Raw genomic sequence first — 18,347 nt, 5'->3', positions numbered from 1 at the left:
TGGCTCCAAAGCCAAGTCATTTGCTATGCGTGATTTCCTGTCGACACTCCGTCGACCATAAATAAGGTCTGTAGAACTCCACTTGTACACCCACCGAACACCTTATCACCCTCACTGGCCAGTCACCTCACAAACTTGCCCGGGCGAACGAAATCACAAACTTGAGCTTGAGTCACAAGCTCGGGTCACAAACTTGGTCCACATTCTCGGTGAACCGGATTCACAAACTTGGTGACCTCAGACTAAGTTGGACTGGCTTCGACCAAGCCCTGACCGGCTCGAATAGTCCATCTAGGTCGGAAGATCAACCCCAACTTACAAACGTCACCCCGAGCTACAAGCTCAAGGGGTTCAAACCCAAAACTCACAAACGTCACCCCGAGCTACAAGCTCAAGGGGTTCAAACCCAAAATAATTCATGTATACACATCTCATAAAGAAACATAGGTACAAACTAGAGTTTAGGTCGAGTGTGATAAAGTACACCCTCGCCTAAGTTCCCCTTTTATTCACATCAAAATACATAAGCAGTTTATACACATAAACGGCCTGAATACTTTTTCAAAATACAAAAGTAGTACAAGAGCAAAATCACTTCGTGCATGTTCGCTAGTAGTGGGCCCCACCGGCTCCGCCTAGCTCACCACTGTCTGAAATAGAAGATTGCATCACATATTATCACAAACGGCCACTAACATGCCCAAAACAAGCAAAATGGCAAAATCGGCACATGCAAGTGCGGAAACGGCAAAATGGGCGCACGCGCGCGCGCGGAACGGCAAACGGAAATGGCCAAATCTGCCATCTCAAACCGTTTTGATCAAAAGTTAGGCTAGGAATGTCGGATCAAGGTGAGCGAGACACCATTTCGAAGCTATGAGGAAGGGCTACAATTCTCATGAAGACACTTTAATCTAGATCTGAATGGAAGCAGGTCGAAATTATGGAAAACAGTACAAGAAATTTACGTGTTCGGGTGACGAACAGGGTTTGTTTGCTGGACCATAACTCACAGTTCACAAATCCAAATCAAGAAATTCCAAAGGCGTTGGAAAGCTAGGACATAAGGCTATAACTTTGATGTTTTGGCCAAGACCTGAATCCATTCAGAACAGAACGAAAGTTGAGTGTCAAAGTACCCATCAGAACTGTCCAGATTCAAGGCAGTTCTGACGATCGATATTGTTTTGGTCATAACTGGAGCTACGGGACTCGGATTTGGATGAACTTTATACCGTTTAGAAGATGAAACCAAGATATATATTTCTTATTAAGGGGTCAACACCCAGTTCATACGTTATCAAAACGGATAAAGCAAGGTCAGAAGCAAAATTCAGAACGTACGCAATTCCAGGGTACAAAACAGGTGCGAGTGTTTTGGCTATAACTCGGGCTACCTCAGTCCAAATCAAGTGATTCCAAAGCCAACCGAAAGCTAAGACACCAGGTTACATTTCTTAAGAAGATGTCAACAACCAAATCAGAAGTATTCCCAACCAAATTAACCAATTACAGAAGCAATTATCAAGTTCGGATAGAAACAGGGCAGCAGGGGTATTGTGGTCTTTTCACTGGTTACGTTGCTCCGATTGAGCTGAACTTTTGTAGGCACCTATAAAATACCATTCTATACAACTTTCATGTTTTAGGTCGAGCCTAATTCGGCCTCTAAGATGGTGCAATAAAATCGGACAGAACAAGGCTGAAATTTTCCAGAAATCTGGGAATTTTGGGATTCAATGAAACTTTCTTCATTTCTTGCCTCAATCCACCACCACAACCTCCTATATAAGCTTAGATACAACATATATCATCCATATAGCAAATATAGGCAGAAATCATCAAACCCTAACTTACATATATCACCTTAAAATCATCCCAACAACTTGTATCACAACTAATCTAACCAAAACATGAATTATATAACATCTTAATCAAAAATAAAAGAACCAAAGCTATGGGTTAGACCTTGTACCTCAACAAAAGAAGCTTGCAAGAGTAATACTTCACCTTCTCTTGGAATTTTTGTTTCCCCTAGCTTCCCAAGATCACAACTCACACTTTAATCGGTTTAGTGTTTCTTGTTTTCACTCATTCAAGCTCAAACCAAGATTGATTGAAGTTTCCTTTTCTTTTGTTTTTCCTCCCTCAACTCACGGCTGATATGCAGAAATAATGGAGGAAATAGGTTGGTTTTTGGTGATAAATATGGTGTAAAGTAGTTAGTCAACCATCCAATGAAATACCGCCACTTTTCGCCACCAATTCCATTCATTTTTTCCCTTCTCTCTCTTGGTATTTAAAGTCAACAATTGTGGCTGATGTATGAGATATTTTGAGGGTTAATTAGCTGTAATAAAATAAGAAGATTAAGGTAATAAAGTAGGGATCAAGTGGTGTGTTCAATTGGTAGCGCGCGACACCCGTCGGTCCAAGCCGTTTGTCCTAAAATCGCATATACTTGAGTTTTTAACTTCTAATCACTAACTTATTATTATCACTTCTAATCATATAATATTTCCTCATCCAAAAGTCACTCTTAGCTACCAAATTTGATCCTTACTCGGTACCGAATAGGCACACTACGGAAAAATGTGAAAACCCTAATTTGCTCCAATCTTGAAATCGAAAAGTGAAACCCTACTTTTTAGGTTCATTTACACTTATTGTGGAATGACTGGGTAGTAGGGCTATAATAAATAAATAATTTCCAAATAAAGGGCATTGTTAAGAAAAACGTGAGGAATTTTACAATTCCAGTGATTAAAATTAGGGTTTCAATTAAAATATGAGGGATTTAAGAAATCCGGTTGGTCACAAGTAAACTAGGATTTTTGATTAAAATATTAGGGTTTCTAATCTTTTAAAACAAAATAAGGTTTTAAATCAAATCCAAAGAAATAGTATTTTCTTTACAAACAACCTCCTAATATTCGGGGTGTCACAATCTCCCCTCCTTAAAAGAATTTCGTCCTCGAAATTCATACATGCACTTCAAATAACGTAGGGTATTTTTCTTATATATTCGTTTCCAGCTCTCAAGTCTCATTACAGCCAAAACTTAGTTAAACGCAATAAGGTGACTAAAGTAACTAAAATTTAGAGCGTCAAATACCTAAATAAACATATACACACATAACACCCCACATAAACATATCAAGGAAACAAATAATCAAATATTCTAATATGTTTCAAGTCAGGCAAATATTCATATACACAGATACACAACTGACGGCATGTAGCGACAATATACGGGCGAATCAAAAGAAAAGGGATATATCGTCCCATACCCAGTTAGAATAACCCCGTCCGGTCTCTCACGTCACTTACTATCCAAACTAGATACCCATTGACCTCTTGTGCTCATTCTAGCCAGACAAAGCCTGTTCATGTTTCCAAAATACAAGTCTCAAGTACCTAGTAGCTTGCATCGCCTCAATTCTGGAGTACTCGGGCACGAGAATCCGAAATAAGATAGTTCACATCTCGAGCTGGCCAGTCCCAAGAGTAAACCATCTACAAATCGAAATTCCTACCCGACATACCTATCTATGGTCCTCAAATACCACAAGAAAATTTAAGACCTATACCATTCACAATTCATAGCTTATGCTCACTCCGCACAGAGACCACGCGAAGCAGGCTCTAGGTTTTATCCCTCAATTGCTTAACTTTAAAATCAAATCGAATTCCCACAGTCCGGCATCCTAAACTTCAAGCCTTGGATACACTACAGAGATCTGAATCCTAAACTCTGATACCACCTGTGACGCCCCCGCTTCTCCCAAGGGCGAACCCTAGGGTATCGGCGGGACGCCTGCCTAACTCGCGCCAGGACTCAAAATTTCAAAACAATAAAACTAGATAAACCCACAAGCGTACTATTCACTATATATCTAACGCCAAAAGAGTTCTATTTACATCTTCAAAAGTATCGAGTCAAACCACTCTAATACATTAGAATAACAACCAGCAGAAGGTAGACCCTATGGAGGGTCCTTATACAAACCACCAAAACAAAAAAACAAACATCCTAACTGTCCGACTATTACAATCAAACCTAACTATACTAGTGAAGGTGCCAAGAAGTTCCCCGCGTCGTCCCCTGCTAAGGAAAACAAAGGAAACGGGGTAAGCTAGAAGCTTAGTAAGTAAACAGGGTAAAAGTGTAAAATTTCACATTTAAAGAAACAGCTATTCCACAAAATGTCAAGTCGAGTGCAAAAGTAACAATACAAAGGAAGGATACAGGTTGGCTCCAAAGCCAAGTCATTTGCTATGCGTGATTTCCTGTCGACACTCCGTCGACCATAAATAAGGTCTGTAGAACTCCACTTGTACACCCACCGAACACCTTATCACCCTCACTGGCCAGTCACCTCACAAACTTGCCCGGGCGAACGAAATCACAAACTTGAGCTTGAGTCACAAGCTCGGGTCACAAACTTGGTCCACATTCTCGGTGAACCGGATTCACAAACTTGGTGACCTCAGACTAAGTTGGACTGGCTTCGACCAAGCCCTGACCGGCTCGAATAGTCCATCTAGGTCGGAAGATCAACCCCAACTTACAAACGTCACCCCGAGCTACAAGCTCAAGGGGTTCAAACCCAAAACTCACAAACGTCACCCCGAGCTACAAGCTCAAGGGGTTCAAACCCAAAATAATTCATGTATACACATCTCATAAAGAAACATAGGTACAAACTAGAGTTTAGGTCGAGTGTGATAAAGTACACCCTCGCCTAAGTTCCCCTTTTATTCACATCAAAATACATAAGCAGTTTATACACATAAACGGCCTGAATACTTTTTCAAAATACAAAAGTAGTACAAGAGCAAAATCACTTCGTGCATGTTCGCTAGTAGTGGGCCCCACCGGCTCCGCCTAGCTCACCACTGTCTGAAATAGAAGATTGCATCACATATTATCACAAACGGCCACTAACATGCCCAAAACAAGCAAAATGGCAAAATCGGCACATGCAAGTGCGGAAACGGCAAAATGGGCGCACGCGCGCGCGCGGAACGGCAAACGGAAATGGCCAAATCTGCCATCTCAAACCGTTTTGATCAAAAGTTAGGCTAGGAATGTCGGATCAAGGTGAGCGAGACACCATTTCGAAGCTATGAGGAAGGGCTACAATTATCATGAAGACACTTTAATCTAGATCTGAATGGAAGCAGGTCGAAATTATGGAAAACAGTACAAGAAATTTACGTGTTCGGGTGACGAACAGGGTTTGTTTGCTGGACCATAACTCACAGTTCACAAATCCAAATCAAGAAATTCCAAAGGCGTTGGAAAGCTAGGACATAAGGCTATAACTTTGATGTTTTGGCCAAGACCTGAATCCATTCAGAACAGAACGAAAGTTGAGTGTCAAAGTACCCATCAGAACTGTCCAGATTCAAGGCAGTTCTGACGATCGATATTGTTTTGGTCATAACTGGAGCTACGGGACTCGGATTTGGATGAACTTTATACCGTTTAGAAGATGAAACCAAGATATATATTTCTTATTAAGGGGTCAACACCCAGTTCATACGTTATCAAAACGGATAAAGCAAGGTCAGAAGCAAAATTCAGAACGTACGCAATTCCAGGGTACAAAACAGGTGCGAGTGTTTTGGCTATAACTCGGGCTACCTCAGTCCAAATCAAGTGATTCCAAAGCCAACCGAAAGCTAAGACACCAGGTTACATTTCTTAAGAAGATGTCAACAACCAAATCAGAAGTATTCCCAACCAAATTAACCAATTACAGAAGCAATTATCAAGTTCGGATAGAAACAGGGCAGCAGGGGTATTGTGGTCTTTTCACTGGTTACGTTGCTCCGATTGAGCTGAACTTTTGTAGGCACCTATAAAATACCATTCTATACAACTTTCATGTTTTAGGTCGAGCCTAATTCGGCCTCTAAGATGGTGCAATAAAATCGGACAGAACAAGGCTGAAATTTTCCAGAAATCTGGGAATTTTGGGATTCAATGAAACTTTCTTCATTTCTTGCCTCAATCCACCACCACAACCTCCTATATAAGCTTAGATACAACATATATCATCCATATAGCAAATATAGGCAGAAATCATCAAACCCTAACTTACATATATCACCTTAAAATCATCCCAACAACTTGTATCACAACTAATCTAACCAAAACATGAATTATATAACATCTTAATCAAAAATAAAAGAACCAAAGCTATGGGTTAGACCTTGTACCTCAACAAAAGAAGCTTGCAAGAGTAATACTTCACCTTCTCTTGGAATTTTTGTTTCCCCTAGCTTCCCAAGATCACAACTCACACTTTAATCGGTTTAGTGTTTCTTGTTTTCACTCATTCAAGCTCAAACCAAGATTGATTGAAGTTTCCTTTTCTTTTGTTTTTCCTCCCTCAACTCACGGCTGATATGCAGAAATAATGGAGGAAATAGGTTGGTTTTTGGTGATAAATATGGTGTAAAGTAGTTAGTCAACCATCCAATGAAATACCGCCACTTTTCGCCACCAATTCCATTCATTTTTTCCCTTCTCTCTCTTGGTATTTAAAGTCAACAATTGTGGCTGATGTATGAGATATTTTGAGGGTTAATTAGCTGTAATAAAATAAGAAGATTAAGGTAATAAAGTAGGGATCAAGTGGTGTGTTCAATTGGTAGCGCGCGACACCCGTCGGTCCAAGCCGTTTGTCCTAAAATCGCATATACTTGAGTTTTTAACTTCTAATCACTAACTTATTATTATCACTTCTAATCATATAATATTTCCTCATCCAAAAGTCACTCTTAGCTACCAAATTTGATCCTTACTCGGTACCGAATAGGCACACTACGGAAAAATGTGAAAACCCTAATTTGCTCCAATCTTGAAATCGAAAAGTGAAACCCTACTTTTTAGGTTCATTTACACTTATTGTGGAATGACTGGGTAGTAGGGCTATAATAAATAAATAATTTCCAAATAAAGGGCATTGTTAAGAAAAACGTGAGGAATTTTACAATTCCAGTGATTAAAATTAGGGTTTCAATTAAAATATGAGGGATTTAAGAAATCCGGTTGGTCACAAGTAAACTAGGATTTTTGATTAAAATATTAGGGTTTCTAATCTTTTAAAACAAAATAAGGTTTTAAATCAAATCCAAAGAAATAGTATTTTCTTTACAAACAACCTCCTAATATTCGGGGTGTCACAATCTCCCCTCCTTAAAAGAATTTCGTCCTCGAAATTCATACATGCACTTCAAATAACGTAGGGTATTTTTCTTATATATTCGTTTCCAGCTCTCAAGTCTCATTACAGCCAAAACTTAGTTAAACGCAATAAGGTGACTAAAGTAACTAAAATTTAGAGCGTCAAATACCTAAATAAACATATACACACATAACACCCCACATAAACATATCAAGGAAACAAATAATCAAATATTCTAATATGTTTCAAGTCAGGCAAATATTCATATACACAGATACACAACTGACGGCATGTAGCGACAATATACGGGCGAATCAAAAGAAAAGGGATATATCGTCCCATACCCAGTTAGAATAACCCCGTCCGGTCTCTCACGTCACTTACTATCCAAACTAGATACCCATTGACCTCTTGTGCTCATTCTAGCCAGACAAAGCCTGTTCATGTTTCCAAAATACAAGTCTCAAGTACCTAGTAGCTTGCATCGCCTCAATTCTGGAGTACTCGGGCACGAGAATCCGAAATAAGATAGTTCACATCTCGAGCTGGCCAGTCCCAAGAGTAAACCATCTACAAATCGAAATTCCTACCCGACATACCTATCTATGGTCCTCAAATACCACAAGAAAATTTAAGACCTATACCATTCACAATTCATAGCTTATGCTCACTCCGCACAGAGACCACGCGAAGCAGGCTCTAGGTTTTATCCCTCAATTGCTTAACTTTAAAATCAAATCGAATTCCCACAGTCCGGCATCCTAAACTTCAAGCCTTGGATACACTACAGAGATCTGAATCCTAAACTCTGATACCACCTGTGACGCCCCCGCTTCTCCCAAGGGCGAACCCTAGGGTATCGGCGGGACGCCTGCCTAACTCGCGCCAGGACTCAAAATTTCAAAACAATAAAACTAGATAAACCCACAAGCGTACTATTCACTATATATCTAACGCCAAAAGAGTTCTATTTACATCTTCAAAAGTATCGAGTCAAACCACTCTAATACATTAGAATAACAACCAGCAGAAGGTAGACCCTATGGAGGGTCCTTATACAAACCACCAAAACAAAAAAACAAACATCCTAACTGTCCGACTATTACAATCAAACCTAACTATACTAGTGAAGGTGCCAAGAAGTTCCCCGCGTCGTCCCCTGCTAAGGAAAACAAAGGAAACGGGGTAAGCTAGAAGCTTAGTAAGTAAACAGGGTAAAAGTGTAAAATTTCACATTTAAAGAAACAGCTATTCCACAAAATGTCAAGTCGAGTGCAAAAGTAACAATACAAAGGAAGGATACAGGTTGGCTCCAAAGCCAAGTCATTTGCTATGCGTGATTTCCTGTCGACACTCCGTCGACCATAAATAAGGTCTGTAGAACTCCACTTGTACACCCACCGAACACCTTATCACCCTCACTGGCCAGTCACCTCACAAACTTGCCCGGGCGAACGAAATCACAAACTTGAGCTTGAGTCACAAGCTCGGGTCACAAACTTGGTCCACATTCTCGGTGAACCGGATTCACAAACTTGGTGACCTCAGACTAAGTTGGACTGGCTTCGACCAAGCCCTGACCGGCTCGAATAGTCCATCTAGGTCGGAAGATCAACCCCAACTTACAAACGTCACCCCGAGCTACAAGCTCAAGGGGTTCAAACCCAAAACTCACAAACGTCACCCCGAGCTACAAGCTCAAGGGGTTCAAACCCAAAATAATTCATGTATACACATCTCATAAAGAAACATAGGTACAAACTAGAGTTTAGGTCGAGTGTGATAAAGTACACCCTCGCCTAAGTTCCCCTTTTATTCACATCAAAATACATAAGCAGTTTATACACATAAACGGCCTGAATACTTACTCAAAATACAAAAGTAGTACAAGAGCAAAATCACTTCGTGCATGTTCGCTAGTAGTGGGCCCCACCGGCTCCGCCTAGCTCACCACTGTCTGAAATAGAAGATTGCATCACATATTATCACAAACGGCCACTAACATGCCCAAAACAAGCAAAATGGCAAAATCGGCACATGCAAGTGCGGAAACGGCAAAATGGGCGCACGCGCGCGCGCGGAACGGCAAACGGAAATGGCCAAATCTGCCATCTCAAACCGTTTTGATCAAAAGTTAGGCTAGGAATGTCGGATCAAGGTGAACGAGACACCATTTCGAAGCTATGAGGAAGGGCTACAATTCTCATGAAGACACTTTAATCTAGATCTGAATGGAAGCAGGTCGAAATTATGGAAAACAGTACAAGAAATTTACGTGTTCGGGTGACGAACAGGGTTTGTTTGCTGGACCATAACTCACAGTTCACAAATCCAAATCAAGAAATTCCAAAGGCGTTGGAAAGCTAGGACATAAGGCTATAACTTTGATGTTTTGGCCAAGACCTGAATCCATTCAGAACAGAACGAAAGTTGAGTGTCAAAGTACCCATCAGAACTGTCCAGATTCAAGGCAGTTCTGACGATCGATATTGTTTTGGTCATAACTGGAGCTACGGGACTCGGATTTGGATGAACTTTATACCGTTTCGAAGATGAAACCAAGATATATATTTCTTATTAAGGGGTCAACACCCAGTTCATACGTTATCAAAACGGATAAAGCAAGGTCAGAAGCAAAATTCAGAACGTACGCAATTCCAGGGTACAAAACAGGTGCGAGTGTTTTGGCTATAACTCGGGCTACCTCAGTCCAAATCAAGTGATTCCAAAGCCAACCGAAAGCTAAGACACCAGGTTACATTTCTTAAGAAGATGTCAACAACCAAATCAGAAGTATTCCCAACCAAATTAACCAATTACAGAAGCAATTATCAAGTTCGGATAGAAACAGGGCAGCAGGGGTATTGTGGCCTTTTCACTGGTTACGTTGCTTCGATTGAGCTGAAATTTTGTAGGCACCTATAAAATACCATTCTATACAACTTTCATGTTTTAGGTCGAGCCTAATTCGGCCTCTAGGATGGTGCAATAAAATCGGACAGAACAAGGCTGAAATTTTCCAGAAATCTGGGAATTTTGGGATTCAATGAAACTTTCTTCATTTCTTGCCTCAATCCACCACCACAACCTCTTATATAAGCTTAGATACAACATATATCATCCATATAGCAAATATAGGCAGAAATCATCAAACCCTAACTTACATATATCACCTTAAAATCATCCCAACAACTTGTATCACAACTAATCTAACCAAAACATGAATTATATAACATCTTAATCAAAAATAAAAGAACCAAAGCTATGGGTTAGACCTTGTACCTCAACAAAAGAAGCTTGCAAGAGTAATACTTCACCTTCTCTTGGAATTTTTGTTTCCCCTAGCATCCCAAGATCACAACTCACACTTTAATCGGTTTAGTGTTTCTTGTTTTCACTCATTCAAGCTCAAACCAAGATTGATTGAAGTTTCCTTTTCTTTTGTTTTTCCTCCCTCAACTCACGGCTGATATGCAGAAATAATGGAGGAAATAGGTTGGTTTTTTGTGATAAATATGGTGTAAAGTAGTTAGTCAACCATCCAATGAAATACCGCCACTTTTCGCCACCAATTCCATTCATTTTTTCCCTTCTCTCTCTTGGTATTTAAAGTCAACAATTGTGGCTGATGTATGAGATATTTTGAGGGTTAATTAGCTGTAATAAAATAAGAAGATTAAGGTAATAAAGTAGGGATCAAGTGGTGTGTTCAATTGGTAGCGCGCGACACCCGTCGGTCCAAGCCGTTTGTCCTAAAATCGCATATACTTGAGTTTTTAACTTCTAATCACTAACTTATTATTATTACTTCTAATCATATAATATTTCCTCATCCAAAAGTCACTCTTAGCTACCAAATTTGATCCTTACTCGGTACCGAATAGGCACACTACGGAAAAATGTGAAAACCCTAATTTGCTCCAATCTTGAAATCGAAAAGTGAAACCCTACTTTTTAGGTTCATTTACACTTATTGTGGAATGACTGGGTAGTAGGGCTATAATAAATAAATAATTTCCAAATAAAGGGCATTGTTAAGAAAAACGTGAGGAAATAAGGACCCTCGTTAGGGTCTACTCTTTGGTTTTGGTTATAATTATAAGGATGTAATAGTATGAGCAGGTACTTTTGAAGAATGTAATTAGAACACTTTTGGAGTTTGTATATATTGTATATAGTGCTCTTTCGATTTACCTAGTTTTATTACTTTAGGTTTTGAGTCCTGGCGCGAGTTAGGCAGGCGGCCCGCCGATACCCTTGGGTTCGCCCTTGGGAGAAGTGGGGTCGTCACAGGTGGTATCAGAGCGCTTAGGTTAGTGGACTTGGGCAAGTGGGACATACACGATAGGCACTAGGCATATTTGATTCTTTTAAGCTGAATGATATACTTTAAGCTGCAATGCTGGTGAGCTGACGAATTAATGTTTTGTAGGTATGTATCCGGGCAGTTCGAGTAGTGCGGGACCTAGTGGCATGGGACCGAGACCTCCGAGTGCAAGGGGCCCAGAGGATCGAGTGCTGCGTAAGCGGGCGATCCGTTATCGGCAGATACCTGGAGAGCCTTACACTTTGTACTCCCCTTTTGGTCAGGTGTCACACCGACCTTGTACGTGTTGGTATACGTACAGTTATCCTGACGAGGTCGTCCTGGCAGTGGACGATGAGCGACGCAGCCTGATTAGTCAGCTAGAGGAGGCCAAAGAGGTTGGCCATGGGCAGGCGATGCGTATTAGGGACTTGGAGCGGGGTCTCCGAGATGAGATGCAGAGGGCGGACGCTTTACGCCGTCAGTTTCAGGACACTCATCAGCACCTCTTCGCTATGAAGAGGCAGCTGAAGGAGAGGGTTCGGAGTATTTCGATGGACTGCGAGGTCATCCTAGATATGGCCGCGGAGGCACCGCCACGAGCCACCGGTCCAGAGGGGATGGACGAGGTGGACACGTTAGGTTCCGTTGGGAACCTGGGCCCTAGGGGAGGCGTTTAGGGTCGCTTTTGTATTTTTGCTTAGCTGGCAGATTACTTTTGTTGGAACTGGCATGGCTAGTTTCTTTTGTTATTTGGTTGACTGACTAGATTTTGGAGCCAGAGTGCTCGTGTGTATACTGGATTTTGTACCGACTGGAGGTCGGTAATCTGTAAATCTTTTGGTGTGACTTTGTAAATATATGTATATATGTGAATAGCATTTTGAACTTATCTTTTGTGTGTCTTCTGTGCATACGCTTTACGTTCGTACTTTTGCTTATAGTCTGGATAATAAGTATATGTAATGTTCCGATCTATAGACTTTTGAACTTAAATGGCCTCCGGTACTCGAGGTGGAGGTAGAGGGCGAGCACGAAGCCCTGAAAGGGAACAAGGACAAGAGCCAGATCAAGTAGCTATGGATGGTTGACTTGTTAGAACGCATGATTGACCAACAGGGTCAGGGCCATGGGAATGCTGCTGGAAATCCTGAAAATAATCCAGGCAATCACGAAGGAGAGGACCGTGCTTTAGAACGGTTCCAAAAATTTGCACCTCCCAAATTTATAGGTGGACCTAATCCTGATCTAGCCGAGGGCTGGATGGATCGTATGTTAGACATATTTGCCGCGCTTAGGTATTCGGAGGAGTGGCAGATATCCTTTGCGGTCTTCCAGTTCGAAGGGGCCGCGCGATCCTGGTGGAACGTGATCAAAGCCAAGTGGGAGCGAGAACAGACCCCCTGGACATGTGTCAATTTTACTCGAGAATTTAATGAGAAATACTTGCCGCCCATTGTGCAAGAGAAATGAGAAGATGATTTTATCCGCCTGCGTCAAGGGGCATCTAGTGTGGCGGAGTATGAAACTCAGTTCACTAAACTCTCTCGCTTTGCCCCAGAGCTGGTGCTGACGGAGCAAAAGCGAATTCGCCGCTTTACCCAAGGCTTAAATGTGGAAATTCAGGAAGCACTGGCGGCCGCACAGCTGGACACGTTTAGTCAGGCGCTAGAAAAAGCACAGCGGATTGAGACTGCCAGGGGACAGGTTCAAGCCTTTCATGACCGGAAAAGGAGGCAACCCAGCCCGAACGATTCCCCGGTTGAACAGAGCTCGCGAAACGAGCCACCCGCTAAGGCGAGTAAAGGCGCAGAAGGTCCACGACCTACAAGAACCCTGAATAACTTTGGGCGAGGTCCGGTAGGACAAGAGCCCCAGAGGAGTGCCCAGCGTGGAGGGTCAAGCACGACCACTAAGCTAACCTGTGGCTTCTGTGGGGGCAATCACACCGATGAAAATTGCTGGAAAAATAGTTCGGTACGGAAATGCTTCAAATGTGGCAGCACCGAACATTTGATTGCCCGGTGCCCTAAGATGCAGAAGGAAGGACGCAAACCACCAACAGAAGGGACCACAACGAAGCCGTCAAATGCAGGGGAAAATCGACCCAAAGGGCCAGCAAGGGTCTATGCAATGGGTCAACCTGAGGTGACTAATCCTTCGGTAGACTTTGAAGGTACGCATTGAACAAAAGAATCAATTTCGAGGACGAAATTGTTCTAAGTGGGGCAGGTTGTGACGCCCCGAAAGAAGGAGTGCGAGAACCCGCGAATTTTCTACGTTTCTAGGGTTTATTTTTATTAATCGCCCGCCTTTTCCACATTTTTTTTATTAGAAATTTACCCAGATAATTTTTATGAGTAGATATAGTTTTTAGATGATTTTTCTAGTATTAGTTAGTTTTTGAAAAATTAAGAATAAATATCGGACATGGGACCCGCTAGTGCGGAAAGTTCGGAAAAATTCGGCCAGTTAGGTTAAATTTTGGATACTGGGTTTAATTTACCGGGTGTTATGAGATATTTAGAGGTACCAAGTGCTTAGGTGTGAGAAAGACAAAAGAAAGTTAGGCATGAATTAAATAAAGTGACAAGTGTCACTTGCCTATTGGATGGACTTGTATGACTACTATTCCATGTCTTACCATTTGACTTAATAAACTAAAACTTTACCAAAATTACTCCATTTTTCAAGCTCTAGTGGCCGAATCTCTTAAGCAAGGAAAGAAAGAAAACCTCTTCAATTTCTTGATTCCATCTTGCTCCAAATCACTAAACCAACCATTTAAACTTGTCTTTGTTCCATAAAACCTCTTCAATTAGTGTTAGTGAGTTGATTTGTGGAGTTATTTGGAAAGCTAAGAGGACTTACTGCTCCCTCTCTCTTGTTTTTAAGGTAAGTTGTGAAGAACCACCCTCCTCCCTTAATTGATGCTTAAATCATGCTTAGTGGTAGTATGAGATGCAAGTTTATGGATTATTTCTTGATTTGTGGTTGAAGTGATGAAATTTTATTATTTTTGGGGATTTTTCTGTTTTAATATAAGCATGATTGTGTGGCTATCTATGATGATTGGAAATGATATATAATGACTCTAGGAGGTCGAAAAAGTGATTAATTGCAACCAATTTCTGGTTTGGAAGAAATTTCAGAAAATTAGGGTTTTTGTGGGAACATTCTGCCCGAATTTTTAGCTCCTAGTTAGAGGCCGAATTGGCCTTGGATTAAAACATGAAAATTGTATGGAATGACATTTTAGAGGTGCCTACAAAATTTCAGGTCAATCGGAGTAGTGTAGAATGAGAAAAGTCGAAATTACTATTGCTGTTCTGGTTTTACCCGAATGTAAGAATTTCGCCTGTAATTGATTGTTTTGGTTAGGAATGCTTCTGAATTGGTTGTTGAGGCCTTCTGATGAAATGTAGCCCTGTTTCTTAGCTTTTAGCTGGTTTTAGAATTTCTGGATTCGGACTTGGATAGCCTGATTTATGATGTTTCCGCTAGAATGCGTTCTGTGAATCTGTTTTTGTGATTCTGATGTAGTATTTTGCATTTTTGACCTAGTTACCCTCGAAACTGGACTGAGTAGCCTTCTTCAACATTGTAGCCTCTTAAGTCCTGAATATATCTGCAAAATTTCCGGTCAAACGGATCTGTGTAGCTCGAGTTATAACCAAAACACTCGCACCTGTTTTGTACCCTGAAATTGTGTACGTTTTGAATTTCAACTTCTGACCGTGCATATTTCCGTTTTGATCCCGTACGATCTGGGTGTCAAGTCCTTTATAAGAAATGTAGATCTTGGTTTTAGCTTAGAAACGGTATAAAGTGCATCGAAATCCGAGTTCCGTAGCTTCCGTTATGATCAAAACAAGATTGATCGTCAGAACTGCCTTTGAATCTGGACAGTTCTGACGGGTACTTTGGCACTCAATTTTCGTTCTGTTCTGAGTGGATTCAGGTCATGGCCAAAACATCAAAGTTTTACCCTTATGTCTCAGCTTTCTAATGCCTTTGGAATTTCCTGATTTAGATTTGTGAGCTGGGAGTTATGGTCCAGCAAACATACCCTGTTCGTTACTCTAGAGTGCGAATTTCTGGAACGGTTTTCTGTACTTTCAACCTATTTCCGTTTAGATCCGGATTGAGATGTCTTCATGAAAATTGTAACCCTTCCTCTTAGCTTCGCGACGGTACCTCATGTACCTTGATCCGACACTCGTAGTTTCGCTTAGGCTCATAACAGTTTTGACGGCAAAATGGCTAGGCCGCCATTCCCGTTTCCGTATGCCGTTTCCGCATTCGTATGTGCCGATTTTGCCGTTTTGCTTGTTTTAGACATATTAGTAGCCGTTTATGATATTATGTGACGCAATCTTCTCTTTTAGACGTTGGTGAGTTAGGTGAAGCCGGTGGGGCCTACTAGCTACTCCTTGCGGCACAAATTTCGAACTTTTGTTCTTTTGTTCGTTGAGTAAGTATTCAGGCCGCTCTTATGTGTTAGTTGCTTATGTGTTTCGATATATATGAAAAGGGTACCTAAGCGAGGGTGTACTTTATCGCACTCGACGTAAACCCTAATTTACACACATAGTTGTACATGGCATATGTCTATGAATCATTTTGGAACTAAACCCCTTGAACTTGTGGCTCGGGGTGACTTTTGAGTAAATTTTGTGAAGTTTGTGAGTTTGGGGCCCGATCTCATGACCTAGATGGACTATTCGAGTCGGTTAGGGCTTGGTCGAAGTCAGTCCAACCTGGTTTGAGGTCACCAAGTTTGTGAATCCGGTTCACCGAGTATGTGGACCAAGTTTGTGACCCGAGCTTGTGAACCAAGCTCAATTTCGTTCACTCGAGCAAGTTTGTGAGGTGTCTGGCCAGAGAGGGTGATAAGGTGTACGGTGGGAGAACAAGTGGAGTTCTACGGACCATTATTTGTGGTCGACGGAGTGTCGGCAGGAGATCATACATGGCACATGAATTGGCTTTGGAGCCACCCGTATCCTTATTATGTGATGTTATTTTTCTGCTTTTGCTTTACTCTTACTGTGTAACTGTTGTTATGTGAAATTTACGCTTTTGCCCCTATTTACTTACTAAGCATATAACTTACCCCTTTCCTTTTGTTTTCCTTAGCAGGGGCCGACGCGGGGACTTTTGACACATACACTAGTATAATTGGGTTTGCTTGTAATAGTTGGACAATTAGGATGTTTGTTTTTGTTGTGATGGTTTGTATAAGGACCCTCCTTAGGGTCTACTCTTTGGTTTTGGTTATAATTATAAGAATGTAATAGTATGAGCAGGTACTTTTGAAGAATGTTATTAGAACACTTTTGGAGTTTGTATATATTGTATATAGTGCTCTTTCGATTTACCTAGTTTTATTACTTTAGGTTTTGAGTCCTGGCGCGAGTTAGGCAGGCGGCCCGCCGATACCCTTGGGTTCGCCCTTGGGAGAAGTGGGGTCGTCACATCCTGGCCCAAAGAAATGAGAAAAATGGCCCATTAGCCTGATTTGTTAAGGAATAAGAAAATATTTTTGCATATCAGTCCCTGTGCTTTCAAGTATTTTCACTATGGCCCAGAACATTTTAAATTTCTATCACTTAGGTCCTTAAATTAATTGTATTTTGGTCCCTAAATTTTATCATTCATTTAAGTTTGACCCCTAAACTTTGAAAAATTGCATTTTTACCCCAAAAATTTTTCAATTTTTGCAATTTAATCCCTAGTGAATTTTGACTCTTTTTATTATGATTGTTTCTTTTCTTTAATAGCTAATTTTGTTACTTTTGAATATATTTAACTTGTAATTATTAGATGTTCTTAAGTTTTCTTTATATTTGACATATTAGTGTGAATTTAGTGCTTTTATTATTATTATTTTTCTATTAAATTGGTGCCATGATTCTTTTGTTCATTTTGAGTAAATAGGGCAATTTGACTCCATTTAGTCACCACTTCAAAAGGGAGGTACCCCTATTATTATTATTTCAATGTCAATTACGTGCTCTTATGTGCTCTTACGTGTTCTTATGTGTTTATATATATATATATATATATATATATATATTTTATATGCTTTATTTATTTGATTTAAATATTCATTCAAATTTTCTTATATATGATTAATTAATTTTTATAATGATTCGAGAGGCATTTAAATACCTCAAAAAATGTAATAGATAGGATAATTAGATTTGTTTTATTTTATTTCCCCTTTGAAATTGTAGTTAGGCGCTCCCTGATGTAATTGGTAGGTTGTGTGTTTATGTGGCTTATGTGTTACGTGCCTTACCCGCTTTCCTTAGGATTTTGCATCTAAATATTATGCTTATGTGTTACGTGCTACGTGCTCTTATGTGTTTATTTGTTTTAATTTATGCCTACTTGTCTTATTATGTATTAAAAATGCATGATGTCACCACACTAGTCCAATGCTAGTTGTGGCTTTTCCCCCTCCGCTTACTTGCTAGTCCAACGCTAGTAAGGATTTTTAGAAATGGGTTAGTCCAATGCTAGACCCTTAGATTGTTCATGCGTTAGATTCATCTTTGTGTGATATTCATTATATTTTCATGCATATTTTTATTTTAGTGATCTTTCCTCATTTGCATTGTGAGGACTCGCAAATTTTCTTATTTTTAATTCTTATTTCTAGCTCATTTAATTATTTACTTGGCCATTTACTCCAAATATTATTTTCTAGCCTTTTTAGACCTAATTACATGGATCTATAGCTTAATTATATTTTTAAAGTGACTTGTTTCAAAATTTAATTTTTGGAAGTTCGTTAAGTGTGAATAGTGAATGCGCGTTTGGAAATAATAACTGAA

This window comes from Coffea arabica, chromosome 4e, assembly GCF_036785885.1.
Source record: "Coffea arabica cultivar ET-39 chromosome 4e, Coffea Arabica ET-39 HiFi, whole genome shotgun sequence".
Classification (NCBI taxonomy): Eukaryota; Viridiplantae; Streptophyta; class Magnoliopsida; order Gentianales; family Rubiaceae; genus Coffea; species Coffea arabica.
This window is presented reverse-complemented; position numbering follows the sequence as displayed.